The 22,513-nt window shown below is 40.2% G+C and overlaps 1 protein-coding gene across 4 annotated transcripts in view; it reads right to left on the bottom strand.

Moving 5' to 3' along the window:
- LOC126059900 (uncharacterized) overlaps nucleotides 1-22,513 on the bottom strand; it is a 107,327-nt gene that overhangs the window by 68,769 nt on the left and 16,045 nt on the right. For 2 of the 4 annotated variants that reach the window (XM_049855949.1, XM_049855950.1), the window contains exons 2-3: nucleotides 14,712-14,816; nucleotides 6,565-6,669 (exon numbers count right to left, since the gene is read on the bottom strand). The exons of 1 other annotated variant lie outside the window; for it this stretch is intronic. The gene's annotated coding sequence lies outside the window, so the exon portion shown is untranslated. The remainder of the gene's footprint in view (nucleotides 1-6,564; nucleotides 6,670-14,711; nucleotides 14,817-22,513) is intronic. One more of the 4 variants, XM_049855948.1, reaches the window with a different exon arrangement.

Raw genomic sequence — 22,513 nt, 5'->3', positions numbered from 1 at the left:
TCTTACTTTACCTGATTTTAGAACCTATTATACCACCACCATAGTCAAAACAGCCTGGTACTGGTACAACAACAGATACATGGACCAATGGAACAGAATTGAGAATCCAGACATAAATCCATCCACATATGAGCAGCTGATATTTGACAAAGGACCCAAAACAGTTAAATGGGGAAAAGACAGTCGTTTTAACAAATGGTGCTGGCAGAACTGGACATCCATCTGCAAAACAATGAAACAAGACCCATACCTCACTCCATGCATAAAAACTAACTCAAAATGTATCAAAGACCTAAATATAAAATCTAAAACGATAAAAAATAGGGACAACATTAGGAGCCCTAATACATGGCACAAACAGTATACAAAACATTATAAAGAATGTAGAAGAAAAACTAGGTAACTAAACCCAGCGCCGTCGAGTCGATTCCGACTCATAGCGACCGTATAGGACAGAGTAGAACTGCCCCATAGAGTTTCCAAGGAGCTAGATAACTGGGAGCTCCTAAAAATCAAACACCTATGCTCATCCAAAGACTTCACCAAAAGAGTAAAAGACTACCTACAGGCTGGGAAAGAGTTTTTAGCTATGACATTTCTGATCAGCGCCTGATCTCTAAAATCTACATGATACTGCAAAAACTCAACTGCAGAAAGACAAATAACCCAATTAAAAAATGGGCAAAATATATGAATAGATACTTCACCAAAGAAGACATTTAGGTAGCTAACAGATATATGAGGAAATGTTCACGATCATTAGCCATTAGAGAAATGCAGATGAAAACTACAATGAGATTTCATCTCACTCCAACAAGGCTGGCATTAATCCAAAAAACACAAAATAATAAATGTTGGAGAGGCTGTGGAGAAATTGGAACACTTCTACACTGCTGGTGGGAATGTCAAATGGTACAACCACGTTGGAAATCAATTTGGCACTTCCTTAAAAAGCTAGAAATAGAACCAGCATATGATCCAGCAATCCCACTCCTTGGAATATATCCTAGAGAAATAAGAGCCTTTACACGAACAGATATATGCACACCCATGTTTATTGCAGCACTGTTTACAATAGCAAAAACATGGAAGCAACCAAGGTGCCCATCAATGGATGAATGAATAAATAAATTATGGTATATTCACACAATGGAATACTACGCATCGATAAAGAACAGTGAAGAATCTGGGAAACATTTCATAACATGGAGGAACCTGGAAGGTGTTATGCTGAGTGAAATGAGTCAGCTGCAAAAGGACAAATATTGTATAAGACCACTATTATAAGAACTTGAGAAACAGTTTAAACTGAGAAGAAAACATTCTTTCGTGGTTACAAGGGAGGGGAGGGAGGGACAGTGGGAGAGGTGCATTCACTAATTAGATAGTAGATAAGAACTACTTTAGGTGAAGGGAAAGACAGCACACAATACAGGGGAGGTCAGCACAATTGGACTAAACCAAAAGCAAAGAAGTTTCCTAAATAAACTGAATGCTTCGAAGGCCAGCATAGCAGGGGCAGGGGTCTGGGGACCATGCTTATAGGGGATATCTAAGTCAATTGGTGTAATAAAATCTATTAAGAAAATATTCTGCATCCCACTTTGAAGAGTGGCGTCTGGGATCTTAAGCACTAGCAAGCAGCCATCTAAGATGCATCAACTGTCTCAACCCACCTGGATCAAAGGAGAATGAAGAACACCAAGGGCACAAGCTGATTACAAGCCCAAGAGACAGAAAGGGCCACATGAACCAGAGTCTACATCATCCTGGGACCAGAAGGACTAGATGGTGCCCAGCTACAACCAATGGCTGCCCTGACAGGGAACACAACAGAGAACCCCTGAGGGAGCAGGAGAGCAGTTGGATGCAGACCCCAAATTCTCATAAGTCCAGGCTTAATGGTCTGACTGAGACTAGAGGGACCCCGGTGGTCATGGTCCCCAGACCTTCTGTTGGCCTGGGACAGGAACCATTCCCAAAGCCAACTCATTAGACATGGATTGGACTGGACAATGGGTTGGAGAGGGATGCTGGTGAGGAGTGGGCTTCTTGTATCAGGTGGACACTTGAGACTATGTTGGCATCTCCTGCCTGGAGGGGAGATGAGAGGGTGGAGGAGGTTAGAAGAGAGGGTGGAGGAGGTTAGAAGCTGACGGTGGACACGAGAAGAGAGAGTAGAGGGAGACAGTGAGCTGTCTTAGGGGGAGAGTAATTGGGAGTGTGTAGCAAGGTGTATATGGGTTTTTGTGTGAGAGACTGACTGGATTTGTAAACTTTCACTTAAAGCACAATAAAAATTATTAAAAAAAAAACTAACAACAACCAGTCCTTCTCTGAACAAATGTGCCACTGAGATTCCCCCACACTCTTTGAGAAGTTTAAAAAATCCCGTCTTTAATGCCTTTCTCCCATTCTAAGATTTGTAATACTGGTCCACAGACAAAGGTTTGTGCTAAAGAGTGTATATACGAAATGAAGGTGTATTTTAAGAACATATTCAAGAAAGAATGCATTAGGGAACACCTAACCTATTAATAGAGTCCCTGGATGATGCGAACAGCTAATGTGCTCAGGTGCTCACCAATAGGTTGGAGGTTCGAGTCTACGCAGAGGTGCCTAAGAAGGCCTTGCAATCTACTTCTGAAAAATCAGCCACTGAAAGCCTTACAGAGAGCAGTTCTTCTCTGATACACACGGGGCCACCGTGTGTCAGAACTGACTCAACAGCAACCAACGCTGGTTTACGTGAAATCTCAGGACAGTTAACTCCAATTTTTTTTTTTTTCCAACTGTTCATATCCTCTCTCTTCCTGAAATAAGATTTAGTCATTTTATAGGTGTGACCAGAATTTCCAATCTTCATCTGATAAAATGAACAATAAGTTTGTATTTCCATCAGCTATGTTTTATAGGTTTCTGCCACCAGCAAACGCAATTCAAATTAAAAAACCTTGTAAGTCTAGTGGTAAGGTCTGCCGTAACACAGTGTCCATAAAGATAAGTGTAACACTTTACAACTTTTCCCTGGCCATGCCTATGAGTACGACCACTCTGTAAGACCCCTATATAATATAATCAGACCTTTTAAAGAGTTTTATGTTTAATTTTCAGTATTTCTGTTTACAACAAAGAAAAGAATGAATCATAAGAAATAAAATTCTGCATGTAGGTAAAAAGTACTAAATGCACAAAAATGAAAATTAAAAAGAAAATGGGTTAGAGAAAAAAGAAGAAAAATTCCCAAACTGGTTGAGAATGCTGTGAAAAGTGATTACTATTCTTCACATAAAATAACATCAGAGGACCTTCATTGGCTTATTTTTATTTCTTCTCAACAGGCAACATTTGTATATTTAAGAAATAAGCTAATTAGCTGGTACATCTATTTGGATACATGCCATATGTTTTGAAACAAAATGATTTCATTTTCTGTTTCTTCTAGTCCAAAATGTCAGCCCTGAGTTCCTAACAATGTTTACATGCACAGCTAAAATAAGAATTCTGCAGATTAAAGTTTTTTCAGCAAGTAAGCCCATGAAATATTCTCCTTCACAAAACAGGTTTAGCGCACCAGGCCTCGGTTGCACTGGTGACAGCAATACAAGGGCACAGGGTTTACCAGAGTCTGTTTAAAAGAAGCTGTTACGTAAGTAAGCAAATTATAGATAACAAGAGCAGGTTTCTCGCTGTCAGAAAACGAAGTTAAAAATCAGGAAAGAGTAGAGGCTAGAGTGAAACCTGTCATGCTGGATTCGAATTGGAGGCACAGGGTCTTTAAGAGGTATACAGACAGATACAGAACTAAGGATGCATGGTAAGTACATGTCTTAGTTATATAGTGCTGCTGTAACAAAAATACCACAAGTGGATGGCTTGAACAAACGGAAATTTATTTTCTCGTAGTTTAGGAGCCTAGAAGTCCAAATTCAGGGTGCCGGCTCCAGGTGGAGGCTTTCTGTCTGTTGGCTCTGAGGGAAGGTCCTTATCATCAATCTTCCCCTGGTCTAGGAGCTTCTCAGTGCAGGGACCCCGGGTCCAAAGGATACACAATCCTGGCTCTTCTTGCTTGGTGGTAATGTGATCCCCCTGTCTCTCTGCTCACTTCTCTCTTTTATATCTCAAAAGAGATTGACTCAAGACACAATCCAATCTTGTAGATTGAGTCCTGCCTCATTAACATAACTGCCTCTAATCCTGCCTCATTAACATCATAGAGATAGGATTTACAACAAATAGGAAAATCACATCAGATGACAAAATGGTGGACAATCACACAATACTGAGAATCATGGCCTAGCCAAGTTGACACACATTTTGAGGGGACACAATTCAATCTGTAACAGTACACATACATATATTTCCTCTGTCTGCTGAGGGGAGATAGAAGCAATAACACACCAGTAGAAATGAGCACATCCAGTGCCCAGATTGTGGTTCCTAAATACCATTCTCCAGCAGAAGGAACCAGGACTCCTTGGAGAAGTGACTGAGTTCAGGGCTGGGGCAGGGAAAAGATAAGTCTGCATCATTACACTGTGGTGCTAGAACATAAGGAAGTGTTAGAAAAAGGATGAAGTATGTCAAAAAGACACTGGAACCAACCACAAGGGATTCCCAACAGACAAAGCTGAAGCTATCTAAACAACAAGATAAGATAATAACAGTATCGAACTATACCCATAAAACAGGATAAATATCCAAGAGCCGAGGCTGATATAAATAGTTCACTGAATAAATCAGTAAGTAGGGGAGAAGGGATGCTCTTCCTTACAGATGAATCCCATATGGTAAATTGAGAAGGAGTGAGAAAAATACAAATCAGGCTAATGACACAATAGAAATTGTTGCAGGCAAGATTCACTAACAGGCTATAAAAGTAGTGACAGATGATAAAATTGGTGGACAAAAAGCTAAGGAGAGCTGGGATATTTGCATGGTCTCAAAATACTTCCCCAAGACATTTATTAGTTAGAAAGGGAAAAACAGAAACTTCAGAGTTGGGGAAACTCAGTAGATTCCACCCTAGCCAGTGTTACGACACATCAACTTCACGTATCCCATGGTATGATGCTCTGAGAAGGGCACGCCATCACATCTGTGCAAAAACGCAGAACCTCAACCTAGTTGTGAGACAACCTCAGCAATGCCAAACAAGAGGCATTCTACAAAATAATTGAGCAGTAGTCTTCAAAAGAGGCAAGGTCCTGGAAGGAAAGACTGAGCAACCATCGGAAGTTACAGGAGACTAACGAGACATGACAACTGAACAGCACGTGGGATCCTGGGTCGGATGTCAGAACTAGTGACATGCAAACAGGGTGTTTAGTATTATACCAATGTTGGTTCCCTGGTTTTGATCACCGTACTATGGTTATCACCACTGCTATGTTTGAGGATGGCGCAGGACCAGGCAGTGTTTCGTTCTGTTGTACACAGGGTCACTGTGAGTGGGAAGCAACTTGATGACATCTAACAATAACTGCGGTTATGTAGGGTGTTAACACCAGGTAAAACTGCTGTTGTTAGCGGCTGCTGAGTTGGCTCCAACTCATGGTGACCCCGTGGTACGTGAAACTTTCTCTGCTATTTTTGCAACTTTGCTGCAGATCTAAAATCATTTGAATGTAAGAAGCAAAAAAGAAAGAAAGACAGCCACTCCACTGTCACCTGTGTACCTGAAAGGTCTATTCTGACTCAAACACCTGGAGTTCAGAAGCTGGGAGGTGGGACTGAGTTCGACTGGAAGAGTCTCCAGCTGCTGACGGAGCACAGAACAAGCAGGCAGGACGGCATGCCCCACGCACATCAACGTGCTCAACGAAATCCCCTCCCTCATGCGCTAAGATTCACAACGCCATCTACCACTGCATGTTCACCCTAAAATGCGTGCGTACACAGATCCGCGTCTTGGGGAGGGAAGGTTGTGGCTGGGAAATACAAAGGTTAAACAGATCATAAATTAAGACTAGTGTCAGCTGGCCAGCAGCTTTATATCGCATTGGAAATTAAGAAATGAGGCTCCCCCCTTGTTTACATCAGAATACTTTCTCCACAGCGTCCACCCAATAGGCTGCTCTTGTAAAAATAATAACAACACATCAAGACTTGTTTTAAAGTGTAGTAACTAGAAGGGGAAAGGTAGAAATTATGCGTGAGCTTACTTAGAACAATACAAAAAGCTACCTTTTGGGGTGGTTCTGCCTGTATTTTTCCCAGAAACATCTCAACTGTAAAGACAGCTGGCATCTGATACACCCCCTCGACCCTTCAGCTGCACAAGCTGATGTGACAGAGACCTGGGGGACCCTGGCCCAGATGTCCCTGCCCGAGCAGGCTCCAGGTGGAGCAGATGCCAACAATGGCCAGAGATGGCGGCCGGTATTTTATTTAGACATTTTTATACGAAGCCAGAAGTGAAGGCATTGCTAGGATAACCATACAAATCCTGATTTTACTAAAATGTTATGTCCCTTGAGCCAAGATATTAAGCTTGTTATAAAAGTCGTCCTCTGTTCTCACTGGCTATTCATTAAACTTTCATACATTTTTAAATGTACTTACTGTTACTGGTCACATAAAGAAGGCAACCAGGAAGTGGGCATCATTGCAGCAGGCCTCAGACCGGCTTCTGGGGGGACTGGGAGCAACCAGGGCAGCTCCAGGCATCTGCGTTTCCATAAATATTGGTAAACATGGTTTGTAACAATGTTTGATCTCAAAGAAATAAATGACCAATTATTTTTAATGAGATTAGAAGGCAGACTGCAAATGGTAAACAGTGAAACAAAACCACCTCGCAGCCCTCCGAGCCCCACAGACGGCCATGTGCGTGGCAGCGCCTGCTAAGGCCTGTTCCCTACAGGCCCGAGCTTCAGGATTTATGGGGCAGTATCAATCTTGTCAGCTGCAACCCGCCCCCAGCCTGCTGGGCACCAGGAAGACGCAAACTCTGTCATGCGAATTCTTTGAGAATGTCATTACCCTCCCTGTGCCGACCAGATGGGGGCTATTTCTGCAGGAACTTCGATTCTGATGAAGTCCCTATGCCATTTTTTTTTTTTTTTTTTTCATGGTGAATTTTTTTTTTTTTTTTTTTTTTATAATAACTTTTATTAAGCTTCAAGTGAACGTTTACAAATCCAATCAGTCTGTCACATATAAGTTTACATACATCTCACTCCCTACTCCCACTTACTCTCCCCGTCTTGAGTCAGCCCTTTCAGTCTCTCCTTTCTTGACAATTTTGCCGGCTTCCCTCTCTCTCTATCCTCCCATCCCCCCTCCAGACAAGAGTTGCCAACACAATCTCAAGTGTACACCTGATATAATTAGCTCACTCTTCATCAGCGTCTCTCTCCCACCCGCTGACCAGTCCCTTTCATGTCTGATGAGTTGTCTTCAGGGATGGTTCCTGTCCTGTGTCAACAGAAGGTCTGGAGAGCATGACCGCCGGGATTCCTCCAGTCTCAGTCAGACCATTAAGTTTGGTCTTCTTATGAGAATTTGGGGTCTGCATCCCACTGCTCTCCTGCTCCCTCAGGGGTCCTCTGCTGAGCTCCCTGTCAGGGCAGTCATCGATTGTGGCCGGGCACCAACTAGTTCTTCTGGTCTCAGGATGATGTAGGTCTCTGGTTCATGTGGCCCTTTCTGTCTCTTGGGCTCTTAGTTGTCATGTGGGCTTGGTGTTCTTCATTTTCCTTTGCTCCAGGTGGGTTGAGACCAATTGCTGCATCTTAGATGGCTGCTTGTTAGCATTTAAGACCCCAGACGCCACATTTCAAAGTGGGATGCAGAATGATTTCATAATAGAATTATTTTGCCAATTGACTTAGAAGTCCCCGCAAACCATGTTCCCCAGACCCCCGCGCTTGCTCCGCTGAGCTCTGAAGCATTCATTTTATCCCGGAAACTTCTTTGCTTTTGGTCCAGTCCAATTGAGCTGACCTTCCATGTATTGAGTGTTGTCTTTCCCTTCACCTAAAGCAGTTCTTATCTACTGATTAATCAATAAAAAAACCCTCTCCCACCCTCCCTCCCTCCCCCCCTCGTAACCACAAAAGTATGTGTTCTTCTCAGGTTTACTATTTCTCAAGATCTTATAATAGTGGTCTTATACAGTATTTGTCCTTTTGCCTCTGACTCATTTCGCTCAGCATAATGCCTTCCAGGTTCCTCCATGTTATGAAATGTTTCAGAGATTCGTCACTGTTCTTTATCGATGCGTAGTATTCCATTGTGTGAATATACCACAATTTATTTACCCATTCATCCGTTGATGGACACCTTGGTTGCTTCCAACTTTTTGCTATTGTAAACAGAGCTGCAATAAACATGGGTGTGCATATATCTGTTTGTGTGAAGGCTCTTGTATCTCTAGGGTGTATTCCGAGGAGTGGGATTTCTGGGTTGTATGGTAGTTCTATTTCTAACTGTTTAAGATAACGCCAGATAGATTTCCAAAGTGGTTGTACCATTTTACATTCCCACCAGCAGTGTATGAGAGTTCCAATCTCTCCGCAGCCTCTCCAACATTTATTATTTTGTGTTTTTTGGATTAATGCCAGCCTTGCTGGTGTGAGATGGAATCTCATCGTAGTTTTAATTTGCATTTCTCTAATGGCTAATGATCGAGAGCATTTTCTCATGTATCTGTTGGCTGCCTGAATATCTTCTTTAGAGAAATGTGTGTTCATATCCTTTGCCCACTTCTTGATTGGGTTGTTTGTCTTTTTGTGGTTGAGTTTTGACAGAATCATGTAGATTTTAGAGATCAGGCGCTGGTCGGAGATGTCATAGCTGAAAATTCTTTCCCAATCTGTAGGTGGTCTTTTTACTCTTTTGGTGAAGTCTTTAGATGAGCATAGGTGTTTGATTTTTAGGAGCTCCCAGTTATCGGGTTTCTCTTCATCATTTTTGGTAATGTTTTGTATTCTGTTTATGCCTTGTATTAGGGCTCCTAGGGTTGTCCCAATTTTTTCTTCCATGATCTTTATCGTTTTAGTCTTTATGTTTAGGTCTTTGATCCACTTGGAGTTAGTTTTTGTGCATGGTGTGAGGTATGGGTCCTGTTTCATTTTTTTGCAAATGGATATCCAGTTATGCCAGCACCATTTGTTAAAAAGGCTGTCTTTTCCCCAGTTAATTGACACTGGTCCTTTGTCAAATATCAGCTGCTCATACGTGGATGGATCTATGTCTGGGTTCTCAATTCTGTTCCATTGGTCTATGTGTCTGTTGTTGTACCAATACCAGGCTGTTTTGACTACTGTGGCTGTATAATAGGTTCTGAAGTCAGGTAAGGTGAGGCCTCCCACTTTCTTCTTCTTTTTCAGTAGTGCTTTGCTTATCCGGGGCTTCTTTCCCTTCCATATGAAATTGGTGATTTGTTTCTCTATCCCCTTAAAATATGACATTGGAATTTGGATCGGAAGTGCGTTAAATGTATAGATGGCTTTTGGTAGAATAGACATTTTTACTATGTTAAGTCTTCCTATCCATGAGCAAGGTATGTTTTTCCACTTAAGTATGTCCTTTTGAATTTCTTGTAGTAGAGCTTTGTAGTTTTCTTTGTATAGGTCTTTTACATCCTTGGTAAGATTTATTCCTAAGTATCTTATCTTCTTGGGGGCTACCGTGAATGGTATTGATTTGGTTATTTCCTCTTCGGTGTTCTTTTTGTTGATGTAGAGGAATCCAAGTGATTTTTGTATGTTTATTTTATAACCTGAGACTCTGCCAAACTCTTCTATTAGTTTCAGTAGTTTTCTGGAGGATTCCTTAGGGTTTTCTGTGTATATAATCATGTCATCTGCAAATAGTGATAACTTTACTTCTTCCTTGCCAATCCGGATACCTTTTATTTCTTTGTCTAGCCTGATTGCCCTGGCTAAGACTTCCAACACGATGTTGAATAAGAGCGGTGATAAAGGGCATCCTTGTCTGGTTCCCGTTCTCAAGGGAAATGCTTTCAGGTTCTCTCCATTTAGAGTGATATTGGCTGTTGGCTTTGCATAGATGCCCTTTATTATGTTGAGGAATTTTCCTTCAATTCCTATTTTGGTAAGAGTTTTTATCATAAATGGGTGTTGGACTTTGTCAAATGCCTTTTCTGCATCAATTGATAAGATCATGTGGTTTTTGTCTTTTGTTTTATTTATGTGATGGATTACATTAATGGTTTTTCTGATATTAAACCAGCCTTGCATACCTGGTATAAATCCCACTTGATCAGGGTGAATTATTTTTTTGATGTGTTGTTGGATTCTATTGGCTAGAATTTTGTTGAGGATTTTTGCATCAATGTTCATGAGGGATATAGGTCTATAATTTTCTTTTTTTGTAATGTCTTTACCTGGTTTTGGTATCAGGGAGATGGTGGCTTCATAGAATGAGTTGGGTAGTATTCCGTCATTTTCTATGCTTTGGAATACCTTTAGTAGTAGTGGTGTTAACTCTTCTCTGAAAATTTGGTAGAACTCTGCAGTGAAGCCGTCCGGGCCAGGACTTTTTTTTGTTGGGAGTTTTTTGATTACCGTTTCAATCTCTTTTTTTGTTATGGGTCTATTTAGTTGTTCTGCTTCTGAATGTGTTAGTTTAGGTAGGTAGTGTTTTTCAAGGAATTCATCCATTTCTTCTAGGTTTCCAAATTTGTTAGAGTACAATTTTTCATAATAATCTGAAATGATTCTTTTAATTTCATTTGGTTCTGTTGTGATGTGGTCCTTCTCATTTCTTATTCGGGTTATTTGTTTCCTTTCCTGTATTTCTTTAGTCAGTCTAGCCAATGGTTTATCAATTTTGTTAATTTTTTCAAAGAACCAGCTTTTGGCTTTGTTAATTCTTTCAATTGTTTTTCTGTTCTCTAATTCATTTAGTTCAGCTCTAATTTTTATTATTTGTTTTCTTCTGGTGCCTGATGGATTCTTTTGTTGCTCACTTTCTATTTGTTCAAGTTGTAGGGACAGTTCTCTGATTTTGGCTCTTTCTTCTTTTTGTATGTGTGCATTTATTGATATAAATTGACCTCTGAGCACTGCTTTTGCTGTGTCCCAGAGGTTTTGATAGGAAGTATTTTCATTCTCGTTGCTTTCTATGAATTTCCTTATTCCCTCCTTGATGTCTTCTATAACCCAGTCTTTTTTCAGGAGGGTATTGTTCATTTTCCAAGTATTTGATTTCTTTTCCCTCGTTCTTCTGTTATTGATCTCTAGTTTTATTGCCTTGTGGTCTGAGAAGATGCTTTGTAATATTTCGATGTTTTGGACTCTGCAAAGGTTTGTTTTATGACCTAATATGTGGTCTATTCTAGAGAATGTTCCATGTGCGCTAGAAAAAAAAGTATATTTTGCAGCAGTTGGGTGGAGAGTTCTGTATAAGTCAATGAGGTCAAGTTGGTTGATTGTTGTAATTAGATCTTCCGTGTCTCTGTTGAGCTTCTTACTGGATGTCCTGTCCTTCTCCGAAAGGGGTGTGTTGAAGTCTCCTACTATAATTGTGGAGGTATCTATCTCGCTTTTCAGTTCTGTTAAAATTTGATTTATATATCTTGCAGCCCTGTCATTGGGTGCGTAAATATTTAATATGGTTATGTCTTCCTGATCAATTGTCCCTTTTATCATTATATAGTGTCCTTCTTTATCCTTTGTGGTGGATTTAAGTCTAAAGTCTATTTTGTCAGAAATTAATATTGCTACTCCTCTTCTTTTTTGCTTATTGTTTGCTTGATATACTTTTTTCCATCCTTTGAGTTTTAGTTTGTTTGTGTCTCTAAGTCTAAGGTGTGTCTCTTGTAGGCAGCATATAGATGGATCGTGTTTCTTTATCCAGTCTGTGACTCTCTGTCTCTTTATTGGTGCATTTAGTCCATTTACATTCAGGGTAATTATAGATAAATAAGTTTTTAGTGCTGTCATTTTGATGCCTTTTTATGTGTGTTGTTGACAATTTCATTTTTCCACATACTTTTTTGTGCTGAGGCGTTTTTCTTAGTAAATTGTGAGATCCTCACTTTCATAGTGTTTGACTTTATGTTAGTTGAGTCGTTACGTTTTTCTTGGTTTTTGTCTTGAGTTATAGAGTTGTTATACCTTTTTGTGGTTACCTCATTATATACCCCTATTTTTCTAAGTAAAAACCTAACTTGTATTGTTCTATATCGCCTTGTATCACTCTCCATATGGAAGTTCAATGCCTCCTGTATTTAGTCCCTCTTTTTGATTATTGTGATCTTTTACCTATTGACTTCCATGATTCCCTGTTATGTGTATTTTTTTTTTAATTAATCTTAATTTGTTTGTTTTTGTGATTTCCCTATTTGAGTTGATATCAGGACGTTCTGTTTTGTGACCTTGTGTTGTGCTGATATCTGATATTACTGGTTCTCTGACCAAACAATATCCTTTAGTATTTCTTGTAGCTTTGGTTTGGTTTTTGCAAATTCTCTAAACTTGTGTTTGTCTGTAAATATCTTAATTTCGCCTTCATATTTCAGAGAGAGTTTTGCTGGATATATGATCCTTGGTTGGCAGTTTTTCTCCTTCAGTGTTCTGTATATGTCGTCCCATTCCCTTCTTGCCTGCATGGTTTCTGCTGAGTAGTCAGAACATATTCTTATTGATTCTCCCTTGAAGGAAACCTTTCTTTTCTCCCTGGCTGCTTTTAAAATTTTCTGTTTATCTTTGGTTTTGGTGAGTTTGATGATAATATGTCTTGGTGTTTTTCTTTTTGGATCAATCTTAAATGGGGTTCGATGAGCATCTTGGATAGATATCCTTTCGTCTTTCATGATGTCAGGGAAGTTTTCTGTCAGAAGTTCTTCAACTATTTTCTCTGTGTTTTCTGTCCCCCCTCCCTGTTCTGGGACTCCAATCACCCGCAGGTTATCCTTCTTGATAGAGTCCCACATAATTCTTAGGGTTTCTTCATTTTTTTTAATTCTTTTATCTGATTTTTTTTCAGCTATGTTGGTGTTGATTCCCTGGTCCTCCAGATGTCCCAGTCTGCATTCTAATTGCTTGAGTCTGCTCCTCTGACTTCCTAGTGTGTTGTCTAATTCTGTTATTTTATTGTTAATCTTTTGGATTTCTACATGTTGTCTCTCTATGGATTCTTGCAACTTATTAATTTTTCCAGTATGTTCTTGAATAATCTTTTTGAGTTCTTCAACAGTTTTATCAGTGTGTTCCTTGGCTTTTTCTGCAGATATCCTAATTTCATTTGTGATATCATTAAGCATTCTGTAAATTAGTTTTTTATATTCTGTATCTGATAATTCCAAAATTGTATCTTCATTTGGGAAAGATTTTGATTCTTTTGTTTGGGGAGTTGGAGAAGCTGTCACGGTCTGCTTCTTTAAGTGGTTTGATATGGATTGTTGTCTCCGAGCCATCACTGGGAAACTAGTTTTTCCAGAAAATCCGCTAAAAAAAAACTGCAGTCAGATCCCTATCAGAGTTCTCCCTCTGGCTCAGGCTATTCAGATGTTAATGAAGCCGCCTGGGGAGGGTGGGGGAGGGAACAGAGAGATAGGAGAGTAGCACCTCAGAATATAGCCAGAGTTGCTTGTCTTGCTTGGAATGACTATTATATCTGAGATTCCCGCGGGCGCGTCGCCTATGTGTGCTGTCTGTGTGGAGATTGCCCCCGGGGGGTCTGGCCCGCTGGAGTCACGGTCAGATCCTCCGCTTCCAGCCCCACGCCCAGCGTCAAGGCTCCCCTACTGGGACGGTGCACTCTTGACTCCAAAATCAGTCGCTGCCTCCCAGGGACTTCTCGTCCCTCCAGCCGCGTGGCCGTGCCGCCCCCGTGAACCAGGTGGGCCCCCTCCCGGGGTTAGTTCAGATTGGTGGAGTAGCTCCCCGTGCTTGTGCCGCGACCGAGTGTCCCGGCTGGAACGCTGTTCTCCCCGCTCCAATACCAGTCGCTGCCTCCCGGGGACTTCTCCTACCGGCTGCGTCCCACGCCGCCCGCGCGACCCGGATGGTCACCTTCCCGGGGTTAGTTCAAGGGGTGGAGCAACTCTCCGTGTTTATGGCGTACCTGCGTGCAGTCCAAATCCCTGTGGGACGGTTCCCCGGCTCGGATGCTGCTCTTTCTGCTCCAAGATCAGTCACTGCCTCCCGGGGACTTCTCCTAACGGCTGCGTCCCACGCCGCCCGTGGATCCGGCTAGTCCCCCTCCCGGGGTTAGTTCAGGGGGTGGAGCAGGTCTCTGTGCTTGTGCCGTACCTGACTGGTATGCTGGCTCCAGGCTCTGGAAACAATCGCTGCTTCCCCGTATTAGTTCGTTCTCCATCTCTAAATCTGTGTTTGTTGTTCAGGGTTCGTAGATTGTTATGTATGTGATCGATTCACTTGTTTTTCCGTGTCTTTGTTGTAAGAGGGATCCGAGGTAGCGTCTGCCTAGTCCGCTATCTTGGCTCCGCCTCGTCCCTATGCCATTTTAACTACAGGGAGATGCTTTCCCGAGAAAAAAGGGGAGAAGAATCCTGGTTGGAAGAGATAAGGCTACCACAAACCAAATTCCATAAACATTTGACAGGGAAAGCCTGCCCACCTTATCATTTCTCTGCCTCTGACTAGGCAATACAGTGTCGGGTTATGATTACATAAAATGGGTTCAGAATTTTGGAGGATGGCCTATCAAACAGATGAGGATTTTCTCCTCTGCACACAAACAGGAACTGAAAAGTCAGAGAGGTCATCGATCACCTGTAATGAGTCATCGTCAGCAAAGACGAGGGGGCTGTCTCATCACTTGGCCTATGGAGGCTTTGGATCCACGGGGTACAGACGCACTATCCTTTAGTAAGGACTCTATTAAAACAAATGAAACCACGCACCTCATTACCAAATGACTATTTACAGTTTCTAAAATAACTTAACTCACTTTCACCAAGTAGATATCTTAAGATTCACAGAAAAATGCTGCCCGATTCCAGCATAAAGTATCACATTTATTTTGCCTACACCCAGCAGGTCAAGAGCTCCATTACTAAATTACTTTATCTGGATCAGGGAGTCAAAGGGAAACTAGTCTCACCTACAAATAGCAATGACGTATAACAGAAAACTGAATCAAAAATTTAAATTTCTAATTCTGACAAGAATTTAAAACCTGGGTAAAGGAAATCAGCCAAGTGTTAAGAGAGGCGTCTACGTGTTGTATTGGCAATGTCTTATTTTACTTAAATGGTATGTAACACAAGTCGGTTTCCAACAAAATCCTTTATTCTTCCTTATTTCAGCCTATTTTATATTTTTAGTGTCTTTGTCAGGCAAATTCCTCTCTCCGTGGAGGTGATATCCCTTTCGAAACCGCGAGGAGAGGGGAAAGTATGTAATCTGTCTTTACACCAAAGGGGGACCTAATGCTCAGAGCCCTGGTGGCACAGTGGTTAAATACTTGGCTGCAAACTGAAAGGTCGCCGGTTTGAACCCACCAGCTGCTCCACAGGAGAAAGATGTGGCAGTCTGCTTCCGTAAAGATTAAAAAAAAAAAAAACAACAGTGCCGTCATGTCGATTCCGACTTATAGCGACCCTATAGGACAGAGTAGAGCTGCCTCATAGAGCTTCCAAGGAGTGCCTGGTGGATTCGAACTGCCGACCCTTTGGTTATCAGCCGTAGCACTTAACCACTAAAGATTAAAAGATTACAGCCCTGTAAACCCTTCGGGGCAGCTCTACTCTGTCCTATAGGGCCACTGTGAATCAGAATCAACTTGACAGCAATGGGTTTTTAATGGGTATACACCGTTTACAGGAGACACACTTTTAAGGACAAAGAAAGGCTGAAAGTAAAAGGAAGGAAAAAGACAACACGCAAACCTGGTTCTCTGGCAACTACAACTAACTAAATGCAGGCAAGAATCAGAAAGGAAACAAAAACTATCAGCCGAAATGGCTATCACGAAATCCATGTACTAAACAGTACGTCTTTGTGCTGAAGCTTGGACTCTCTGGATGCAAAATGGTCAGTGTCGGGAGTCCTGGAGCCAGACTACATGGGTTAGAATCCAGCTCAGCCACATTTTATCTAACGAGTTTAGATAAACCCCCTAGGCCTTCACACGTGCCTGTTTTGTATCTATATTCACAGACATAACAAATGGCAGCCTGCTTCCCAACACTGCAGGAATGACACTTATTGAGCACTTACTTGGAGTCAGGGCACTTTTTAGGTATTAGCTCACTTAAACCCCATAAGAATCAGAAAACAGAATCATTGTTATCTCAATTTTGCATATGGGGAAACTGAAGCACAGAAAGTTTTGAAGTAACTTTTTCAAGATCACGAAATATATGACAGAGTCAGGGCTGCAACCCACATAGCCTGACTCAAAGTCTCCGCTAAGCCACTACTTCATTCTGGCAGTTAGTCAAGGAAGAGGGAGGGAAGCAAACAGGAGGCCTAGGAACCCCAAAAACAATAGGAAGGGGAAGGAAAGGCTGTCTATGAGCTGAATGACCAAAAGGCACATAAAACTCCAAAACTCACTGCCGCTGAGTCATTTCTAACTCCTAGCAACCCTATAGGACAGAAAAGAACTGCCCAATAGCGTTTCTAAGGAGTGGATGGTGCATTCGAACTGCAGATCTATTCGTTGGCAGCTAGAGCTATTCACTACTGTGCCACCAGAGCTCCAGAAAGGCATACAGGAAATGCAAAATTGCATTTTGGTAAAATTGTGCCTAAATTTAGAAGATAAATTAGTTTTATTCTTTCACTCTGTTCCAGTCACCAAAAAAAAAAAAAAAAGCCTGAAAAGGAAGATCAAAAATCTTTAAATGTCCTTGAAATGTGTTGTTCTTTAAATTCGTGGTGGATCATAATAAATAAAACATCATTAAAAAGCAGTCAATGAAGTTTTTCACCTGCTCCCTTCTAGTAAAATGCCTGGGGTTGGAGCCCAGAGGATTTTTTGGTAATCTGAGCAGTCTTGGTCCCTTTTAAGCAAAACTAATGTCCTTTTTTTGCTTGCTGAAAGTGAAGAGAACTTGAAGCACATACTGATGAAGATGAAAGACCACAGCCATCAGTACGGATTACACCTCAACGTAAAGAAAACAAAAATTCTCACAACTAGACCAATAAGCAACATCATGATAAACGGAGAAAAGACTGAAGTTGTCAAGGATTTCATTTTACTTGGATCCACAATCAACACCCATGGAAGCAGCAGTCAGGAAATCAAAAGACACTGCATTGGGCAAATCTGCTGCAAAAGACCTCTTCAAAGTGTTGAAAAGCAAAGACGTCACCTTGAAGACTAAGGTGCACCTGACCCATGCCATGGTGTTTTCAACTGCCTCCTATGCATGTGAGAGCTGGATAGTGAATAAGGAAGACTGAAGAAGAACTGACGCCTTTGAATCATGGTGCTGGAGAAGAATATTGAATATACCATGGACTGCCAAAAGAACGAAAAAATCTATCTTGGAGGAAGTACAACCAGAATGCTCCTTAGAAGCAAAGATGGCAAGACTGTGTCTCACATACTTTGGACATGTTGTCAGGAGGGATCAGTCCCTGGAAAAGGACATCATACTTAGTAAAGTACAGGGTCAGTGGAAAAGAGGAAGACCTTCAAAGAGATGGATTGACACAGTGGCTGCAACAATGGGCTCAAGCATAAGAACACTTGTGAGCATGGTGCATGACCGGACAGTGTTTCGTTCTCTGGTACATAGGGTCACTATGAGTCGGAACCAGCTCAATGGCACCTAACAACAATAGCAATTACGTTAAATGTACGTAGTCTAAACAGTCCAGTTTTTAAAAAGACATTGTCATATTAGATTTTTTTTTTCAAAAACCAACAACACCCAACTGTATGCTATCTATAAATATAATGGCAAAGATTGGCTAAAAGTAAAAGAATGGAAAAACATTTGCCACATAAACACTAATCAAAAGAAAACTGAGGTGGCTATATTAATAGCAAACAAAAATAATTTTAAAACAAGGAATATTACCAAGGTTAAAGTGGAACATTTCATAAGGGTAAAGGGGTTACTTTACCAAGAATTCTAAATGGGTATGCACCTAACAACAGAGTTTGAAACAGCAGAAGCAAGAACTGGTAGAACCAAAAAGGGAAATAAACAAATCCACAATTATAGTGGGAGATTTCAACACTCTTCTCCTAATAACTTACGCAACAAGGAGACAGAAAATCAAGGATATAGATGACTTGAATAACACTATCAACCAACCTGATCTAACTGACACTTAAAGAAACACTCCACCCAAGAACTACAGAACACACTTTTTTTTTTCCAAATGCATAAAAGCATCCACCAAGACAGACGATATTCTGAGCCATAAAACAAGTCTCAATAAACGTGGGAGGACTGAAATCATAAAAACTATGTCCTCTGACCACAAATTACAGATCAGTATCAGAAAATACTAGGAAAATTCCCAAATATTTGGAAATAAAATGACATACTTCTACATAAACCATGCATTAAAGAAGACATCACAAGGGAAATTAGAAAATACATCATCCTGAATGAAAATGAAAGGACAACATCCTCAATCTGGGATGCAGCCAAAGCAGTACTTAGAGGAAATTTTTAGCATAAAATACTTAAGTGAGAGAAGAAGGAAGGACTCAATAATCTAGGAGTCCATCTTATAAAACTACAAACAGAAAGCACATTAAACCCAAAGTGAGCAGAAAGAAGAAAATAATAAAGAATAGAAATCAATGAAAGAGAAAATGGGGGGGGGGAGGAGAAAGCCAATGATTAAAGCTGGCTCTTTGAAAAGAAAATGGATAAACTTCTAGTCAGACTGTTGAGAACTAAAGTGAGAAAATACAAATAACCAGTTTCAGAAATAAAAGCAAGGGCATGACTAAAAATCCTACAGACATTAAAAGGCCCAAAACTCAACAACTTAGATGAAATGGTCAAATTCCTTGAAAAACATAAATTCCTGAAGTCACTTAAGAAGATATAAATGACCTTGAGTAGCCCTATAGCTATTAAAGAAATTCAATTTGTAAATCATATTCTTACTAAAAGGGAAATTCCAAATGGCTTCACTGGTAAATCTTACTAAGCATTTAGAGAAACAATACCAATACTATACGACCAATTCCAGGAAATAGAAAAGGCTTTTCGTTTTAGGAGTCCAGGATTGCACTGATGCCAAAACCAGAAAGAGATGCTGCAAGAAAAGAAAGCTACAGATCAATAGCCTTCATAAACACAGACACACAAATCCCCAAAATTATTAACAAATTGAATCCAGCAATATATGAAAATAATAACACATTAAGACCAAGTGGGGATTATCCAGGCATGCAAAATTGGTTTACCATATGAAAATCAACCCATATAATTTACCACATTAACAGCAGAAAGGAGAAAAACTTCCTCGACCTGAAAAAGGGCATCTACAAAAGCCTACAGCTATCATCACACTTAACGGTGAAAACAGATGAGGCAAAAGCAACGGTCAGTAAAACCACCAAAGACTTAACAAGAACCAAAACCAAAAAAACCCATTGCCGTTGAGTTGATTCCAACTCATAGTGACCCTGAAGGACAGAGTAGAACTGTTCCGTAGGGTTTCCAAGAAGCACCTGGTGCATTCAAACTGCCGACCTCTTGGTTAGCTGCTGTAGCTCTTAACCACTACACCACCAGGGTTTCCCACAATGGTGCCAAAGTACATAATCCTTGTATCCTTCACCACCAACCACTCACAGTACTAAAAAAAAAAAAAAAAAAAAGCCAAGCTCATTTAAGAATGTCCTGATGAAGCAGTAAAAATTATCAACTTTATTAAATCTTGTTCTTTTTTAATAGCACTTCTACTGCACACCCAAGAATCATAGCTGTCTTGAGGAAAAGCACTGGTGTGACTGTTGGAGATGTGAGACAAACTAATTGATTTTGTCATAGGAAGAACGTTTTACTTGTATGAATGACTAACAAACTATGGTTATTCAGACTTGGGTATCTGGCAGACATTTTCTCTAAAATGAACAAAGTGAGCCTGTCACTGCAAGTAAAACAACTGCCGACATTTGTTGTTAATGATAAAGTGAGAGCTTTCAAGTGAAGACGAGAACTTTGAAAATCCTAGATTCATCACCATGAGCTTGACAACTTCCCGATACTAAGAGGCTTCTCTGATGAGAAAGGTCGTGATATTAACAACCATGATTTTTTTTTTTAATACTGTATTAAGAAACATGTAACATTTGGAAAACCTATATAACACAGTGAACCAATATTTCCCAAAGAATCAATGCATGATGTTACAAAATGATTCAAAGTACAAGAAGATACACCAATGGATTCTAATGGTGTGCAGATAAGGTTTCACATTCCACAGTGCAACAGACACACCAAATCAGACTGAATGCAAAAGCAGATACGCCGAGGATCTAGCTGTGTCCTATTAATCTAGACACTGAAAAGATTTGAAAGGCATTCAAATTTGAAAAGAAGTAAAACCATATTTACAGACAACATGATCTTATATATAGAAAATCCAAAGGATCCACAAGAAAGCTATGAGGCCTAATAAGTCACAGGATGCAATCAACATGCAAAAATCAGTTGTGTTCCTAAACACCAGGAATGAACAAACTGAAAAAGAAGTTAGAAAACAATTCCATTTACAATAGCATCTAAAAAATAAAATACCTTGGAATAAATTTAATCAGGGAAGTGAAAGATTTGTACTTTGAAAAAATTACTGAAAGAAATTAAAGAAGACCCAAATAAATGGAAAGACATCCCATGTTCATGGATTGTAACACTTAATATTATCAAGGTGTTACTACTACATCAACTGATTCAACGCAATCCATCTCAAAATTCCAACAGCCCTTCTTAAAAAAACAGAAAAGCTAATCCTCAAATTCATATAGAATTGCAAGGGGCCCCAAAAAGTCAAAACAATCTTGAAAAAGAACAAAGTAGGAGGACACACACTTCCTACTCTCAAAACTTACTATTAAATGCTATCGTAATCAAAACAGTATGATACTATTGTAAGAACAGACATACAGACCAATGGAATAGAACTGAGAGTTCAAAAATAAACCCATACATCTATGGCCAAATGATTTTCAATAAGGGTGCCGAGTACATTCAACGGGGAAAGAATAGTCTCTTCAACAAATGGACCTGGTATAACTGGACTTCCATATGTAAAAGAATGAAGTTGGACCCCTACCTCACACCACACATGAAAATTAACTTTAAATGGGTCAATGTCATAAATATAAGAATGAGAACCATAAAACTCTTAAAACAAAACACAGGAGTAAAGATTCAAGATCTTATTTTGACAAGATTCATAGATATGACACCAAAAGCACTAACAACAAAAGAAAAAAATACATATGATAAACTGGACTTCATCAAAATTTAACACCTTTGTGCATCAAAGGATTTTATTAAGAAAGTGAGGAGACAACCTACAGAATGAGAAAAAATACTTAAGAACCATATATCTGATATAGATTTAATACCCAGAATATATAAAGAACTCTGACAACTCAACAAGAAGAAAAGACTAACAACTCAATTTAAAAAAAATGTGCAAAGGACTTAAACAGACATTCTTCGAAGAAGATAAACAAATGGCCAATAAACACACAAAAAGATACTCAATGTCATTAATGATTAGGGAAAGGCAAACATTACCATAATGAGATACCACTTCCAGATACCCACTGGAATGCTTATTACCAGAAAATAACAAGTTTTGGTTAGAATATGGAGAAATGGGAACCTTCATGGTGGGAATGTAAAATGGTACAGCTACTGTGGAAAACAGTTTGGAGATTCCTCAAAAAGTTAAATATATAATTACCATATGATTCAACAACTGCACTCCTAGGTATATACCCCAAAAACTTGAAAGTACGGACTCAAAGTGATACTTGTACAACAGTGTTCATCGTAGCATGTTTGTTCTTGTTGTTAGGTGCCATCGAGTTAGTTCCGACTCATAGTGACCCCATGCACAACAGAACGAAATGCTGCCTGGTCCTGCACCATCCTTACAATCATAGTTATGCTTGAGCCCACTGTTGCAGCCACTGTGTCAATCCATCTTGTAGAGGGTCTTCCTCTTTTTCGATGACCCTCTACCTTACCAAGCATAATGTCCTTCTCCAGGGACTGATCCTTCCTGACAACATGTCCAAAGTATGTGAGATGTAGTCTCGCCATCCTTGCTTCTAAGGAGCATTCTGGTTGTACTTCTTCCACGACAGATTTGTTCATTCTTCAGGCAGTCCATGGTATATTCAATATTCTTCACCAACACCACGATTCAAAGGCGTCAGTTCTTCAGTCTTCCTTATTCATTGTCCAGCTTTCGTACGCATACGAGGCAACTGAAAACACCACGGCTTGGGTCAGGCGCACCTTAGTCTTCAAGGTGACATCTTTGCTTTTTAACAATTTAAAGAGGTCCTTTGCAGCAGATTTAGCCAATGCAATGCATCTTTTGATTTTTTGACTGCTGCTTCCATG

This window comes from Elephas maximus, chromosome 16, assembly GCF_024166365.1.
Source record: "Elephas maximus indicus isolate mEleMax1 chromosome 16, mEleMax1 primary haplotype, whole genome shotgun sequence".
Taxonomy (NCBI): Eukaryota; Metazoa; Chordata; class Mammalia; order Proboscidea; family Elephantidae; genus Elephas; species Elephas maximus.
Note: the sequence above shows the minus strand (reverse complement) of the source record. Positions and strands in the feature narration are given on the sequence as shown.